Source organism: Tamandua tetradactyla, chromosome 16 (genome assembly GCF_023851605.1).
Source record: "Tamandua tetradactyla isolate mTamTet1 chromosome 16, mTamTet1.pri, whole genome shotgun sequence".
Taxonomy (NCBI): Eukaryota; Metazoa; Chordata; class Mammalia; order Pilosa; family Myrmecophagidae; genus Tamandua; species Tamandua tetradactyla.
The window spans coordinates 42,080,865-42,097,011 of NC_135342.1; the positions used below are offsets into that span (position 1 = coordinate 42,080,865).

At 40.5% G+C, this 16,147-nt stretch overlaps 1 protein-coding gene across 2 annotated transcripts in view; it reads right to left on the reverse strand.

Annotated features, from left to right (window-relative positions):
- Window positions 1–16,147, reverse strand: part of SIAH1 (siah E3 ubiquitin protein ligase 1) — an 84,413-nt gene that overhangs the window by 35,440 nt on the left and 32,826 nt on the right. Inside the window, exon 1 of one of the 2 annotated variants that reach the window (XM_077132352.1) lies at window positions 3,675–3,696. The exons of the other annotated variant lie outside the window; for it this stretch is intronic. The gene's annotated coding sequence lies outside the window, so the exon portion shown is untranslated. Of the gene's footprint in view, window positions 1–3,674; window positions 3,697–16,147 lie in introns of those variants that run through there. 2 annotated transcript variants of the gene reach the window in all.

Below are 16,147 nucleotides of genomic sequence, written 5' to 3' on the forward strand. Positions count from 1 at the left end.
CAAAGATCCGCATTTTCAAATTCCCCATTCAAAGTGCAACATTTTTGCCCAGCTTCAAGACCACTCTTGTATTCATTTCCTATCCACTCATCCAACAAATATCAATTACAGCTTCAGGACTACTCCTGTATGCATTTCCTATCCACTCATCCAACAAATATCAATTAAGGACCTACTCTCTCTTGAGGCACAGCAATATAACATTGAGCAAGTCAGATCTGCTTTCTAGAGCTTATATTTTAATGGGGAAAGGCAACCATTAAACAAGTAAGCCCATAAATAAGATCATTTCAAACAGCAGTAAGTGTTTTGAAGTAAATAAAGGGGGAGGCTGGCTAGATGGGGAGAGTGGTATAACAGGTGGGAATAAGTAATAAGCTCACTCCTAACATTTGTGAGGGCCACACTAAAAGTGCAAATGGAGCTCCTAGATCTTACATCTAAATATTTAGAAGGTATAAATAAAACTAGCAAACTATTAAAAAAATATGTCTGTCCTTCTAACTTGACAAATATACCCCCATAAAGACATAGATGACCAGGATTGAATTTGAAGCTGACTTCCCAGAGAACTGCACAGAAACAACAGCACAGAGAAAGCCAGCAGCCCTTAGCCTCATTCTGACCTTCTTTGTTTCCCACTCCTCTCTCCCACTGCTCAAACCCCATGTCTAGGGGCCTCACATACTCTACATGGACACTGAAGCCCAGTGTCCCAGTTCCTGCCTCCCCCATTCTAAACAGATGCTCTCCGGCTATTCCTCAGGCAAAAGGGTTTGTCTAAATCAGACTCCGTGCACCATTCAGAGGAGAGACCCATGGTAGAGATGCAAATGAGCACTAAAAGCAGACTCAGAAACATTGAGCAGGGGGGATTCCAGGGTCCCAGATAGGTGGAATATGGTCTAGACAGGAATTCCCAGCTCCCAGTGGGCACCTCTCCTTGGCTTCTTGGATGTCTCATTCCTTAAGGTACATGGCCAGAGGAGGACTCGAGCTGGTCAAAAGATAGTGTGTCAGCTTCATATTGCAAAGAAAATTGGCATAAACTTTGTGGTTTGAAGCAATACAAACTTACTATCTTACAGTTCTTATAGGTCAGAAGCCCAACATGGGTCTCACTGGTTTAGGGTCAAGGTGTTTCAGTCTGTGTCCCTTTCTAGAAGTTCCAAGAGAGAATCTGTTTCTTGCTTCAAGTTGTTGGCAGGATTCAATTCCTTGCAGTTTTAGGACTGAGATTTCTATTTCCTTCTGGCTGTCAGCTGAGGCAGTTCCCAGATTCTAGAGGCCACCCACATTTCGTGACTTATGAATACCTTCTGTAATCTTCAAAGCCAGCAGCCTGGTGAGTCAAGTGTCTCTGAAACTTCAATTATCTCCTCCTTCTTCTTCCACCTCATTTCTTTAATTCATACTTCTTCTCTTTCCACCTCTTCTTCTATTTTTAAGAACCCCTATGTTTAGATTGGGCCCAGATAATCCAGGAAAACTTTCACCTCTCAAGGTTAGCAACTTAATTACAACTGTAACCTTAATTCCCTTTTGCATATAATGTAGCATATTCATAGGTGCAAGGATAGGGATATCCTTTGGGGGCCAATCTTCTGTCTACCACAGGTTATAATCCTTAAAAGCAACTTCTCTGAGAAGGTGATTAGGCTGGTGATCTGACCATTGTAAAGAAGACAGCTGTGAGAGCATTGTAGCCACTAGCTACATGTGACTATTTAATTTTAAATTAATCAATATGAAGATAGTGGCATAAGATGACTTAGGGTGTCTTTCCACCACAGAATGTTTGAATAATGAACAAACTCAGGCAAAACCATCTTTGCCAAAACACCAGAAGACAGTTAAAGGGTTGTAGTAACTGGGTGAGTGATGAATTAAGAAAACACAGCTTTAAAAATGGTAGTAGAGCATGTACAACTACGTGATGATACCGTGAACCAGTGATTATATACTTCAGATGGTCTGTGAATGTATCTCAATAATACTGTAATAAAAAAAAGAAATGTAACATTGATAAAAGCTTATAGTATATTAAAGAAAAAAAACTGTAGAAGTTTGTAGCATCCTTAATGGCCCCTCTCTCACCCACTCTCCAATGCAATGTGGAGCCAGCTTTCTCTCTCAGTGTTGGTCTCTGGCCTTGTTCTGGAGAATGGAAGGTAACCATCATGCACATACTGGGGTGCCAGTCTATCAGGTGGCAGCCTGAAAGACTGAACCAGGAAACTCATCTCAGGCTCCTACTTCCAGAACTTTCCCTTCAGGCAGAAGTAGCTTGCAGACAGTTAAAACAATGTAAGAAACAAGTCAATGTGGCCTGGGCAAAGATTACCCACTTTAAATAAAAATAGAGCACCAGGAGTGGGAGAAAGTCTATTTCTGTAAAGAAACTAAGTCCTGGGCAAGATACAGACTCAGAAAAAAAGAAAGGACCCTGCAATTCACTTTCTTCTTAGGCTGATATTCTTGACAGGACTAAACTCTAAAAGAGAGCACCAGTCAACAGAGACCCAATTTGCAAACTGCTAAAGGCTGTGGGTTTTTGTTTGTTTGTTTAATTTTTTAAAAAAATACCAAAAAACACCAAATGCAAACATTCTTAACTTTTGATCATTCTGTTCTACATATATAATCAGTAATTCACAATATCATCACATAGCTGCATATTCATCATCATGATCATTTCTTGGAACATTTGCATCTATTCAGAAAAAGAATAAGAAAACAGAAAAAAATTCATACATACCATACCCCTTACCCCTCCCTTTCATTGATCACCAGCATTTCAATCTACTAAATTTATAACATTTGTTCCCCCTATTATTTATTTTTATTCCATATGTTCTACCTGTCTGTTGACAAGGTAGATAAAAGGAGCATCAGACACAAGGTTTTCACAATCACGCAGTCACATTGTGAAAGCTATATCATTATACAATCATCTTCAAGAAACACGGCTATTGGAACACAGCTCTATATTTTCAGGCAGTTCCCTCCAGCCACTCCATTACATCTTAACTAAAAAGGTGACATCTATATAATGTATAAAAATAACCTCCAGGATAACCTCTCGGCTCTGTTTGGAATCTCTCAGCCATAGACATTTAATTTTGTCTCATTTCACTCTTCCCCCTTTTGGTTGAGAAGGTTTTCTCAATCCCTTGATGCTGAGTCTCAGCTCATTCTAGGGGTTTTCTCAATCCCTTGATGCTGAGTCTCAGCTTATTCTAGGGTTTTTCTCAATCCCTTGATGCTGAGTCTCAGCTCATTCTAGGATTTCTGTCCCACATTGCCAGAAAGATCCACACCCCTGGGAGTCATGTCCCATGTAGACAGGGGAAAGGTGGTGAGTTTGTTTGTTGTGTTGGCTGGAGAGAGAGGCTGCATCTGAGCAACAAAAGAGGTTCTCTTGGAGGTGACTCTTAGGCCTAATTTTAAGTAGGCTTGACCTATCTAAAGGCTGCATTTTGCATTGGGTTTTGTTGTTGTTGTTAGCTTCTATTCTAGTTTCTAGCTGCTGGAATGTAATATACCAGAAATGGAATGGCTTTTAAAAGGGGGAATTTAATGAATTGCTAATTTACAGTTCTAAGGCTGAGAAAATGTCCCAGTTAAAGCAAGTCTATAGAAATATCCAATCTAAGGCATCCAGGGAAAGATACCTTGATTCAAGAAGGCCGACTGAACTTCAGGGTTTCTCTCTCAAGTGGAAGGGCACATGGTGAACACGGTCAGAGTTTCTCTCTCATCTGGAAAGGCACATGGTAAACATGGTCAGGGTTCCTCTGTCATCTGGAAAGGCATATGGTGAACATGGCATCATCTGCTAGCTTCTTCTCCTAGCTTCCTGTTTCATGACGCTCCCCAGGAGGCATTTTCCTTCTTCATCTCCAAAGGTCACTGGCTGGTGGACTCTGCTTCTCATGGCTATGTCATTCTGCTATGCTCTCTGTGAATCTCCTTCATTCTCCAAAATGTTTCATCTTTTATAGGACTCCAGAAACTTATCAAGACCCACCCCAATGGGTGGAGACATATTATCACCTAATCCAGCTTAACAAACACTCTTGATTAAATCACACCTCCAGGGAGATGATCTGATTACAATTTCAAACATACAGTATTGAATAGGGATTATTTCGCCTTCATGAAATGGGATTTAGATTAAAACATGGCTTTTCTAGGGGACATACATCCTTTCAAACCAGCACAGCTTCTGACACTCAAGGAAATCTCTGTCATATCACAATCTGAATACAAACTTGAGGAACAAATAGTTCAGAGAATAAATCCCAAAGTTAACACTTGAAAATATTGAAATGTACAGTGTGCAACACATGAATATAAGATAAACAGAGAAACAGGAAGTGATGGCCCATGCAAAGGAACAAGATAAAAATGCAGAAATCAAAAAAGATCAGACTTTGGAGATATCGGAAAAAGACTTCAGAAAAAAAAAAAGATCTTCAAAATGCTCAAAGAAATAAAGGAAAACACAGAGAAGGAACTAATAAATATCAGGAAAATGATGAAGGAACAATGTGAGAATTTGAATAGATAGAATTCTTTAAAAAGGAACCAAAGAGAATTACTGGACTTGACAACCACAATATCTGAAATGAAAACTTCCTAGAAGGTTAGAACAGCAACTGGAGCTGGCAGAAGGAAGAATTAGTGAACCTGAAGACCAGACAATTGGAAAGATTCAAGTTGAGGAACAGAAAGAAAAAATAACTAAAAAAAATGAACAGAGCCAAAGAGACCTTGATAGTAGGACATCATCAAGCATTTACATTATGGGAGCCCCAGAAGGAGAAAAAAAAATGAGGCAGAAGGAATATTTAAAGAAATAATGGCAGAAAACTTCCCAAAAGACACAAATATACACATTGATGGATCCCAATGAACCCCAAACAGGATAAAGTTGAAGAGAACCATGCCCAGAAACACTGTTGAGTGTCAAGGACAAGGAGAGAGTTTCTAAAGTTGCAAGAAAAAAACAATGTATTATGTACAAGGAAGCCCCAGTAAAAGTACCAATTTCTTATTAGAAATCATGGAGGGAAGAAGGAAGTGGGTTGAAATATTAAAACTGCTGAAGGAAAACAATTGCTAACCAAGAATTTTATATCCAGTGAGATGTATTTCAAAAATGAAGGAGAGCTTAAGACATACCCAGATAAGCAAAAGCTGAGAGTTTGTCTGCAGTCTCCTCCAGACTTGCCCTACCAGTATTGTTAAAAGGTGTTCCACAGACTGAAAGGAAAGGACATTATATAGTGGACTAAAATGGCATAAAGAGATAAAGACCTCCAAAAAAGACAATCATATGGGTAATTATTATTGCCAGTAGTATTGTATTTTTTGGTATGCAACTCTACTTTTTACTGCTTACAGTTTCTAAAATGCAAATCCTTAAAAATTAATGTTAGACTTGTGGTTTTAGACATACAATGTGCAGAGATAGAATTTGTAACAAGTATGAGTGAAAGGTGAGGGGATGGAATGGTATAGGAACAATGCATGTTACGTTGGTATCACATCAAATGTGATTGCTATAGATTTAGGATGTTAAGTTTAAACTCCACAGTAAACTCAAAGAAAATATCTGAAAAATATATTCAGAAAAATATGGGAAGGTATTCAAACAGGTACATACAAAAACAAACAAAATGAAAGTAGGCATTAACAGAAGAACTGCAGGACAAAAAAAAGGTATAAAACTTACAGAGACAAAGAGCAAAATGGCAGAAGAAAGTCCCGCTTTACCAGTAGTTACTTTAAATGTAAATGGACTAAACTCTCTAGTCAAAAGGCAGAGATTGGCAGAATGGGTAAAAATGCCTAATCCAACTATATGCCATTAAATTTGCACCTTAAATTCAAAGACACATGTAGGTTGAAAGTGAAAGGATGTAAAATATATACCATGCAAAAGGTAACAAAAGAGAGCTTGGATAGCTATATTAATACCAGATAAAACAGACTTTAAGTAAAAAAATGCTTTAAGTGACAAAAGAAAGTAACTATATACTGATAAAGGGGTCAATTCAACAAGAAGACATGAAAATTATTAATACATATGCATCTAACAAGAGAGCCCTAAAATATATGATGGAAATATTGACAGATTTAAAGGGATAAATACTTCAATATTAATAGTAGGAAACTTCAATACACTGATTTCAATAATGGATAGAACATCTAGATAGAAGATCAATAAGAGAACAGTAGACTTGAACAATACTCTAAACCAACTAGACCCAATGGACATAAAAAGAACATAATAACAACAGCAGAGTACACATTATTCTCTAGTGCACATGGATCAGTCTCCAGGATAAACCACATATTAGGTTATGAAACAAATCTCACTATTTTAAAAAATATTGAAATCATACAATGTATCAGATGATGGAATGAAGCTAGAAATCAATGACAGTGAAAACTGGAAGATTCACAAATATGTGGAAATTAAACAACACACCCTTAAACAACCAATGGGTAAAGAAAGAAATTACAAGGGAAATTAGGATATATCTTGAAGTAAATGAAAATGAATACATAGCATATCAAAATTTATGGTATCCTGCAAAGGCAGTGTTGAGAGGGAAATTTAGAGCTCTAAACACTTACATTAAAAAAGAAGAAAAATCTCAAATCAGAGACCTAACCACACAACTGAAGGATCTAGTAAAAGAAGAGGAAACTAAAACCAAAGTGAGAAGGAAGTCAACAACAAAGATTAGAATAGATATAAATTATATGGAGAATAAAGAAACAATAGAATCAATGAAACCAGTGCTGGTTCTTTGAAAAGTCAATAAAATCTATAAATCTTTAGCTAGATTGACAAAAATAAAAAAGATGATGTAAACAACTGGAATCAGAAATTAAAGGGGAACATTACTATCAATCCCCCAGAAATAAAATTCATTGTAAGTAGATACTATGAGCAATTGTATGCCAACAAATTAAATAACTTAGATGAAATGGACAAATCACACTAAGTACCTACATCGGCTTGAGAAGATATAGGAGTAGAATGCTCACCTGCCATGCAGGAGATCAGTTGGATTCCTGGCCCATGCACCAACCCCTCCTCCCTGTCCCCCCACCCCCAAAAAAGAAAGAAATAGAAGATCTCAACAAACTGATAACAAATAGAGATTAAATTAGTAATCTAAAGCCCCCTAACCAAGAAATGCCCAGGACCAGATAGCTTCACTGAAGAATTTTACCAACATTAAAAGAATTAACCCCAATCTAGCTCAAGCTCTTTAAAAAAAAAAAAAAATTGAGGAGGGAACACTTACCATTCTATGATGATCCCATCACCCTAATACCAAAGGTAAATAAAGATACTACAAGACAAGAAAATTAAAGCCCTCTATCTGTTATGAAAGTAGATGCAAAATTTATTCCATAGCTAACATAATCAAAACAACCTGGTATTGGCACAAGGACTGACATATAGATCAATGGAATAGAATTGGGAGTTCAGAATTAAACTCTCACAGTTGAGTGTCAATTGATTTTTGACAAGGGGGCCAAGTTCCCTCAATGGGGAAAGAACAGCCTTTTTAACAGCTGGGAAAACTGGATATCCACATGCAATGAATGAAGGTAGACCCCTACTGCACACCACATATAGAACGAACATAAAATGAATCAAAGACCTACACATAAGAGCCCAAACTATTAACCTCTTGGAAGAAAACATAGGGAAGGGCCCGGGCTTGACAGCGCTGGCGGTTAACAGCAGAAACCTGCAGAATCCTGGCCCCGGCGAGCCCTACCGCCCCCCAAAGAGGAGCCCCAGAGGAGCGGTCACGACCCCATGTGCTGCCCAGAGCCCGGCGCCGCCGCAGGTGGCGGTCTGTGAAGCGCATCCCCAGCTCTGCAGGGCGCCCAGGCCTGGGGGCCTCCAGCCAGAGCATGCCCCCACCCACCCACCCCGCGCCCCTGAGTGGCGTCCCGCATCCAGGAGGCGAGGCCTCTGGCTCCCAGGCAGCTTGGACCTGGGTCTAAGTGCGGAGACGACGCCAAAGCTGCAGGACTTCCAGCTCTGGAGCCACAGCCTGGAGGGCAGGGGAGGGTGCGCTACGTGGTAGCCCCCCTCGTGGACCATAGATTGATGTGCAATTTTTTTTTTCCTGTGATGTTGTTGGGATTAAATCATGGCTTTATAGAGCTGTCTGTGGCCAGGACTGTGCAAGCACCATGAACGCTCCAGCACCTTTAAACATACCTTTTTTTTTGGGGGGGGGGGGGGGGTAATTTTTTTTTATTAAAAAAAAATTACAGAAACACAAACATTCCCAATATGTGATCATTCCATTCTGCATATATAATCAGTAATTCACAATATCATCACATAGCTGCAGATTCATCAGCCTGATCTAAACATACCTTTTGAAAAAAATTTCTTTTCTCTTCTTATGTCTTGGGCAACTCTCTTAAAATATATGACCATTTCTTGTTCCCTAGAGTTCACACTTACTAGGCTGCTGGAAGGCAGTTTATGGGATGAAAATAAACTAGCAATGGAAAAACAAGAAATCAATTTGCTAGGGATCTCTTCAAGAGATTCTAGAATTAAACAGGCTCCACTCTGTAGACAATTTCTTGATTCCCTCTCTCTTGCTGGCTAAATATGCCAACCAAAATGATTTTCTAAACACAGAGAAAAACTGGGTTCCTTTGCCCAGTTTAAGTGTTTCCTTTTCTAATTAATGTACAATTTTTTTCCACCTCCACCTGATACAATAAGATTTAATAGAAGAGCACAGAGTATTATGTGAAAATTCCCAGTAGGGTACTAAATTTTTGGCCCAGAAAAGTGATATATGCAAAGAGTGAAGAGCTGAGTCCTGGCCAGTGAAGCTGAACACTGGTACTTGTGTAGGTGGGGCGTGTCAGGTTTCTAGGTGGCCTTCCACCAGCTGGGAAGTATTGTCAGACCTGAAGGCAATGATAGTTGGGGCTCTGAGATGACGCAGAAGCCCCAGGTGAGTAGGCATCTTGTTAAGTAATCTTTAGCTCGGCAGCTTTCAAATAATTTTTTGTGATTTAAAAGAATTTTTTTTTAACTACGTTAATAGGTGTTTTTTTTTTTTCCTGGAAATAATATGAGATCTAAGTGGTCATATATATATTTTTTCTGACTATTCAGGAACAAGGTAGGAACTTGTGCATCTGTCACCCTTCAGGACCTTGTTGTCACGACAACAGGGAGGGCAAGCATAGATTTTGTGACACTGAGGGCCTCAAAGTCAATATAAGGATGTGCATTTGCGAAGCCCAGGTAATGAGAGGGAAAAGCAAATAAACATTGTCCCCTCCTGCTCCCTGGCTGGGATCACACAAAAGAGTCCATTAAATTAATTGACACAGGCCCTCCTGGGGAGCTGACAAAACCGAACAGGCTTAGGTTTCTCCAACTCTTTCCCTTGATGGGGATATCTCATATCTTCTCCTTTGTGTCTCAGGGAGGCAGGGCCCCAGGGACCTCCCAGGGATGGTGCAAAACAGTGGCCTGAGGGCTGGAAAAGAGCTCCGAGCCCAGGTCCGTGGGAGCTCACAAAGTCAACCACCTTCTTTCTGAGTTTCCCCACCTGTGAGGTGGAAGTATTGGCTGAGAAACTTTTCAGCTCTAATTCAGTGTGGACAGCCAAAGCTTGAAAAAGTGTAAAAGCTCTGAGAAGACTTGATATTTATTGAAAATGTTTCAGGCACTTTACATTAGCTCATTTAATTCTCACAGCTCTCATAGGTATGCTGTTTTCCCCATTTTTTAAATTAGGAAATGAAGTTCAGGAACCATAACTCGCCCGCCTGAGGTCATTACAATTGGGCAGTCCTAAAGGCAGTCTTACTGAGGTCTCTCCGGGTGAGTGCCAAGACCATTTCTTTACATTGCTCTATCTCCCTATCACCTTTTGTTTACCACCTTTGTTACAAGTCCCCGACACTGACAGACCTGCTAGAAATGACAGATGAAGCCATCCTGCCTTCCCTGTGAGGCATTCAGTCTGAGTTTTTAATTTACATTTTAGTCTTTGCTCTCCATCAACCTTGTTCTCTGGACCACTTGCTCTCTTAATTTGGCTGCAAACATGTGTTGAACCCTTCTTTGGGTCGGGCACTGTGCTGTCCTCTCACAGGCTCCTCTGACCCCCATTCCAGCTCCGTGAAGTAGGTCCTATTGTCATCGTTGTTTTACAAGTTTGCAACAGACCCTACAAGGTGAGGGTGCTCATTGGAGGCTGCACATGTCAGCTGTTATAGGAACTCAGACCCTGTCCTGCATTGTGCTCCACTGCTGCCCTTTGATGAAAGAAAGGATCATTCCCCTAAGACTGTACAGGCTCCAGAAGCCAAACAGGATCAGCTGTTACCCCAAAGCCTATACTCCAAAAGCTGAGAAGGTCAATCTAATTCATCCAATTCCACGGTTGTTTTCAGAGTGCCCATTCTGTTATGGCATCATCTGATTTCAGACAGCCAAAGGGCTCACTAAAAACCAGGTTTTTGCGTGTGTGTGTCTACGTGTGTGTGTTTATGGTAACATGTAGTCCATATACAATTTTCCTTTTTAACCATTTTTAATGTACAATTCAGTGACTTTAATTACCTTCACAATGTTGTGCTACCATCACCACCTTCAGTTACTAAATTATTTTCATCATCCAAAACACAAACTCTGTGTGCATTAAACAATAACTTCACATTCCCCCTCCTCCCAAACCCTGGTATTCTTCAATTTACTTTCTGTCTCTATGAATTGGCCTGCTCTAGATATTTCATGTAGATGGAATCATACAATATTCATCCTTCTGTGTCTTGCTTGTTTCCCTTAGCATAATGTTTTCAAGGTTCAGTAGCATGGGTCAAGAACTTCATTCCTTTTATTTATGGCTGAATAATATTCCACTCTATGTATATACCACATTGAACATTTGTGGACAAGTATCTGTTTAGCCCCTGTTTTCAATTGTTCAGGGTACATACTTAAGAGTAAGGAACTTCCAGATCCAATAGTACTTTTATGCTGAACTTTTTGAGTAACTGCCGAACAGTTTTCTACAACGGCCACATTATTTCACATTCCCACCAGCACTGAACATGGGTTCCAATTCCTCCACATTCTCGCTAAGCCTTGTTATTTTTTGTTTCTAAAATAGTATCGTTCTAGTGGGTTTGAAATTGTGGCTTTGATTTGCATTTCCCTTATGATTAATGGAGTCGAGCGTTTTTTCATGGCTTATTGGCCAGGAACTGACTTTGGCTGAATGTTCCCTTTACTCACATGGATGGTCCTTGAACATTTGAACCTTGGACACCGAAACAAGGACTTGCTTCACTGACTATCTGTATTTCCATTTCTGTCATGTAACTCAGAACCCTGGGTAAAGCTTCCAGTGAATTTCTACCACACGAGAAAAATCGAATGGTAGAATTTTAGACTGATAAATAAAATCTTTATCAGTCGAACCTGACCCAGCCTATGCAATCTAGCCCTTCGTGCCTCTTACTCCTAATCTTCACATGATTGAATAACTTCAATCTCAGCTTGCCACCTCTTAAGAGAGGCCTTTTGATTTGTTTATTAATTTATTTTCTGACTACTCCACTTTCTCCAACCAGTAAACAGTAAATATTGCTTTACTTGAATTTGCTGCTGTTTATTCATTCTGATTCTTGTTGGCTACCCTATGAGCAAAAGTAGAACCCCAGTTTTGGGAGACAATTCTCCATGGGTTTCTTGCATAGAACAGAGGCACTGACTGCCTTTGTTCTGGACCAGCTTTCCAAGGATGCTTGGATAGTGAACAGAGTTTGAAAATAGAAACAGTACCTCCCTCCTGAGCAAAGGGCAGATTTGCATATAGTCTTGGAAGATAGAAGTAATCTTTTTCTCTAGAGCAAAGGGCAGGCATGCTTACTGCCCAATATAAAAGATTTGTACTCCCTAAGCTAAGGGTTCTTCTTCTCTACTGCAACCCACTGCAAGTGCAGGAATTACCTGGTCCTTCACTTCATTCTATGGGGATTGGTACTCAGGGAATGGACACAAGACAGTGTTGATACTCTAGTTACTGCTAATGTTGGAAGTAATAAAGTCCTTTGTCTCTGACCCAGACATTTGTGTCTTTTGCCAGCATCCAAAAAATTGGAGCAGACTAACTAGTTAACTTCCAAGTGATGTAAAATCTCACCCTTTACATTGGGAATAAGCCCCAAGCTTGCCTCAAGTGATACAGCCTTGCTTTACTCATGCTCCTAGCATCCAGTATCAGCACAGGGTTATAGCATCCCTGGAGTCGATGCTGTTTCTGGGCTATGAAATTACCAGGGATTTTATTTAGAAGCTGTCACAACACCATAAGGTGGCACAAAAGAGAACCTCATTAGCGTTGCAATGTTTATAAGCTTTGCAGTACAAAAATGTTACAAATTTTGCATCATCCTCAGAAAAAAGCAGAAAATGGGTGAGGCTCATCTGGCACATTGCCCTCTCTTTTTGTGTGTCTGTGTTGTCCAATTTCCCTGCCCACCTCCAGGGCACTGGGAAGCATCATGGGCTTCCCTTCTGCTCTAGTTTGCTAGCTGCCGGAATGCAATATACCAGAAACGGAGTGGTATATAAAAGGGGGAATTCAATGAGTTGCTAGCTTACAACTAAGGCCAAAAAAATATCCCAATTAAAACAAGTCTATAGAAATGTCCGATCTAAGGCATCCATCCAGGAAAAGATACCTTGGGTTCAAGAAGGCCGATGAAGTTCAGGGTTTCTCTCTCAAGTGAGAAGGTACATGGTGAACACAGTCAGGGCTTCTCACTCGGCTGGAAGGGCACATGGTGAACACGGTGTCATCTGCTAGCTTTCTGTCCTGGCTTCCGGTTTCATGAAGCTCCCCGTGAGGCGTTTTCCTTCTTCATCTCCAAAGGTCGCTGGCTGGCTGGTGGGCTCTCTGCTTCGTGGGGTGCTGTAGCATTCTCTGCTCTCTCTGAATCTCCCATTCTCCAAAATGTTTCCTCTTTTATAGGACTCCAGTAAACCAATCAAGACCCACCCAAATGGGTGGAGATATGTCATCACCTAATCCAGTTTAACAACCACTCTTGACTAAATTACATCATCTAGGGAGATGATCTGATTACAGTTTCAAACATACAGTATTGAATAGGGATTATTCTACCTTTATGAAATGGGATTTTGATTAAAACATGGTTTTTCTAAGGGGCATACATCCTTTCAAACCAGCACACCTTCTATCTTCAGATGGAGCAGCCTAGGGTGGGGCGACCTCTGTTTCTACATCACGTACTTGTGTGTTATTATAATTGTATAGAATTTGCAATTATGACTTTATAAGAAAAAGATTTTAAAATATTAAAAATAAGACCTAATCGTTATAATGGCAAAAAAAAAAAAAGCTTCCAATATCAAATAAAAAGGAAGAAAGAGAATTTCAGGGTCTGGTAAACATTTCAGGTATTAGCCCCTTTACTCCTCCTCCCGTTTCATAAAGAGATTATTTGGGATGTGATTGTGAAAACCTTGTGTCTGATGCTCCTTTTATCTACCTTGTCAACAAAGGAGTAGAACATATGGAATAAAAATAAATAATAGGGGGAACAAATGCTAAAATAAATTTAGTTTGAAATGCTAGTGATCAATGAAAGCGACGGGTAAGGGGTATGGTAGGTAAAATCTATTTTTTTTTCTTTCCTGTGTTCGTTTTATTTCTTTTCTATTGTCTTTTTATTTCTTTTTCTGAATCAATGCAAATGTTCTAAGAAATGATGAATATGCAACTAAGTGATGATATTGTGAATTACTGGTTATGTATGTTGATGCTTTATTTTGTTTCTTAATTTTTTAATTAATAAATTAAAAAAAGATTATTTGGGGGGGATAGAGAATCAATTGTTGGGCTGAAAAAAAAAGAGCAAAGTGGAGTTCTTTAGACATTCAGTCATTCACTCATTAAAAAAATATATTGTGCTTCTACCTATGCAAAGCACAGTGGGAAATTAGAGCATGTATAAATTTCATCCCTACCTTTAAGGGATTGACCATCTCATAAGAAAGGTGACCTGAACACAAATAGCTTGAATAAAAGCAGAGAGGAGGCATGGGAATTCAGAGTAGAGGGTACCTCTCAAAGAAGAACCATTGACCTGGAGATAAGAGGGAGCTGAGGAGTAGAGAGCAGGCCCTGCAGGAGGAATCTGGAGCATGCTGAGAAATGGGTACTGGGCAAATGGGTTCATGCTGGGCAGGACACACAGACTGAAGTCAGGTTGGGGAGCCCATCTTGAGTGCCCGACAAATTTGGACAATGTTGGTCATTGAATGTGTATGTAAGTGTGTGAACTCAAGTTGCTAAACAGAGAAGGAAGGGCATAAAGTGATGACAAAAGGGGATGTTCTGGAGGGCTGCAAGTCATGGAGAAAAGAAAAGACAAATATAGAAAAGGCACAGGATGGACTGGAGGCCAAGGCGTCCATGAAATGCCCACCTCAGAAAACCTGCTCCCTTCTCTCTGTTCAGAGAGGCGGCATAAGGCATGAGGGCTTAGAGGAGGAGGGAATAATAGAAGCCTTTTGCTCATCTGCCTACTTTGGAACATCAATTCAACGACGTTACAGATTTGAACTTTTTAATTTTAATGAATCCTAAAGACATACTTCTGGTGTGTTGACTTCATTCTTATTTTACTGAGCTTATTTGAATGACACAAATCTCTACAGTTCATGGAATTTAAACATGTTAGAGCTGGAGGGACTTCTATGGTCTATCAGATCTAATCTCCACAATCCCTTATTTTAATGTGTAATTAAAAAAAATGAATTTGGGATCCTTTAAATAGGGCAACAGCAATTTTTATAATCCTTGACAAGAAAAAATATTTATTTTTACAAAAACAGACAAATGTGTTTGTGAGATAGGATGTAAAAGGATCTTCTCAGAAGAGATGTTTGAGTAGGGCTAAAATACTCTAAGTTGACCTTACCCACCGTTCTTCCTTAACTGGACTCAATTCCCAGCCTCTGCACTACACTTGGAAGAGGGAGGGCTCATCAGTCTCCATGGTGAGTCAACCAGGCTGTCCGACAAACTAATTACCTGACTTGTATCAACACGTCAGAAGTAGGTGGAGGGCCGCAGTGCACAAACTTGGGTAACACTGGCACAGAGGCCGCCAAGGAGCTGAGCCCGCCCGCGCTCCTCCCAGCAGTCCCACCCAGCCTCAGCACCCCTGCCATGTGCCTCCCCACCCCACCCCGGGTCCTCCAGCACTCTGAGAAGGGTGACATCCAGGCAATAATTGTATGACATACCTCCACGCCTCAGAAACTCTAATCATAGATGGGGGTCTGTGCAGTGACTGTCCAGCAGCCTACTTGGTGGCCACTGCCCAAGGAAATACCTTTCCTACAGGGGTGGGTAGTCGGGGGCGGGGTGCAACTGCATTGTCCTTGCCTTAGCCAATTCTCCCACTGTAAACAAATTGCTGCTTAGGAACCCAAACAATTTGGCCTGGCTCTGAAAATGACTACCTCTAAACTGTATGTTAAACCCCACTCAAGACCGCCAACCTTGCCCCCCCATCCTCAAATGTGGGTTGGTTAGAATGGAATGAGGCATGTATGTTGGAAACAATTTTATGCAAGAGTTGGGTTAGGGAGTAAATAGCTCAAAAATACATCTGCAGCTAACAACATTAGCTGGTCAGATAAAGTGGGGTGGCTGCCATGCTCTGAGGTTGGTTAGCCAACATTCCTGTTTGCTCCCCCACCCCCACACATACACTAAGCACAAGCAGCCCTGAACCACAGTGAGTAGGTGACTCTGGAAAGGCACGACACTGCACTGCAAGGCACACCTCACATTGGTGGTTTGGAGGCCATGTGGTCAGATGGTGAAGGTGAGGTCTCTGTGAGGCCTCTGGGCAGTGAACTCTAACTGCCTTCCTGAAGCACACTTGAGAGCTTTGCCAGGTTATGCCACTCTGCGTGCCACTGTTTCCTTTAAGGCTGTCAAATTGTATCTCTAGATTTTGTTGTTAGTTTTTGTTGTTGGTTTGTTTTACAAAAACCAGCCAGATCAAGTTTAGTAGA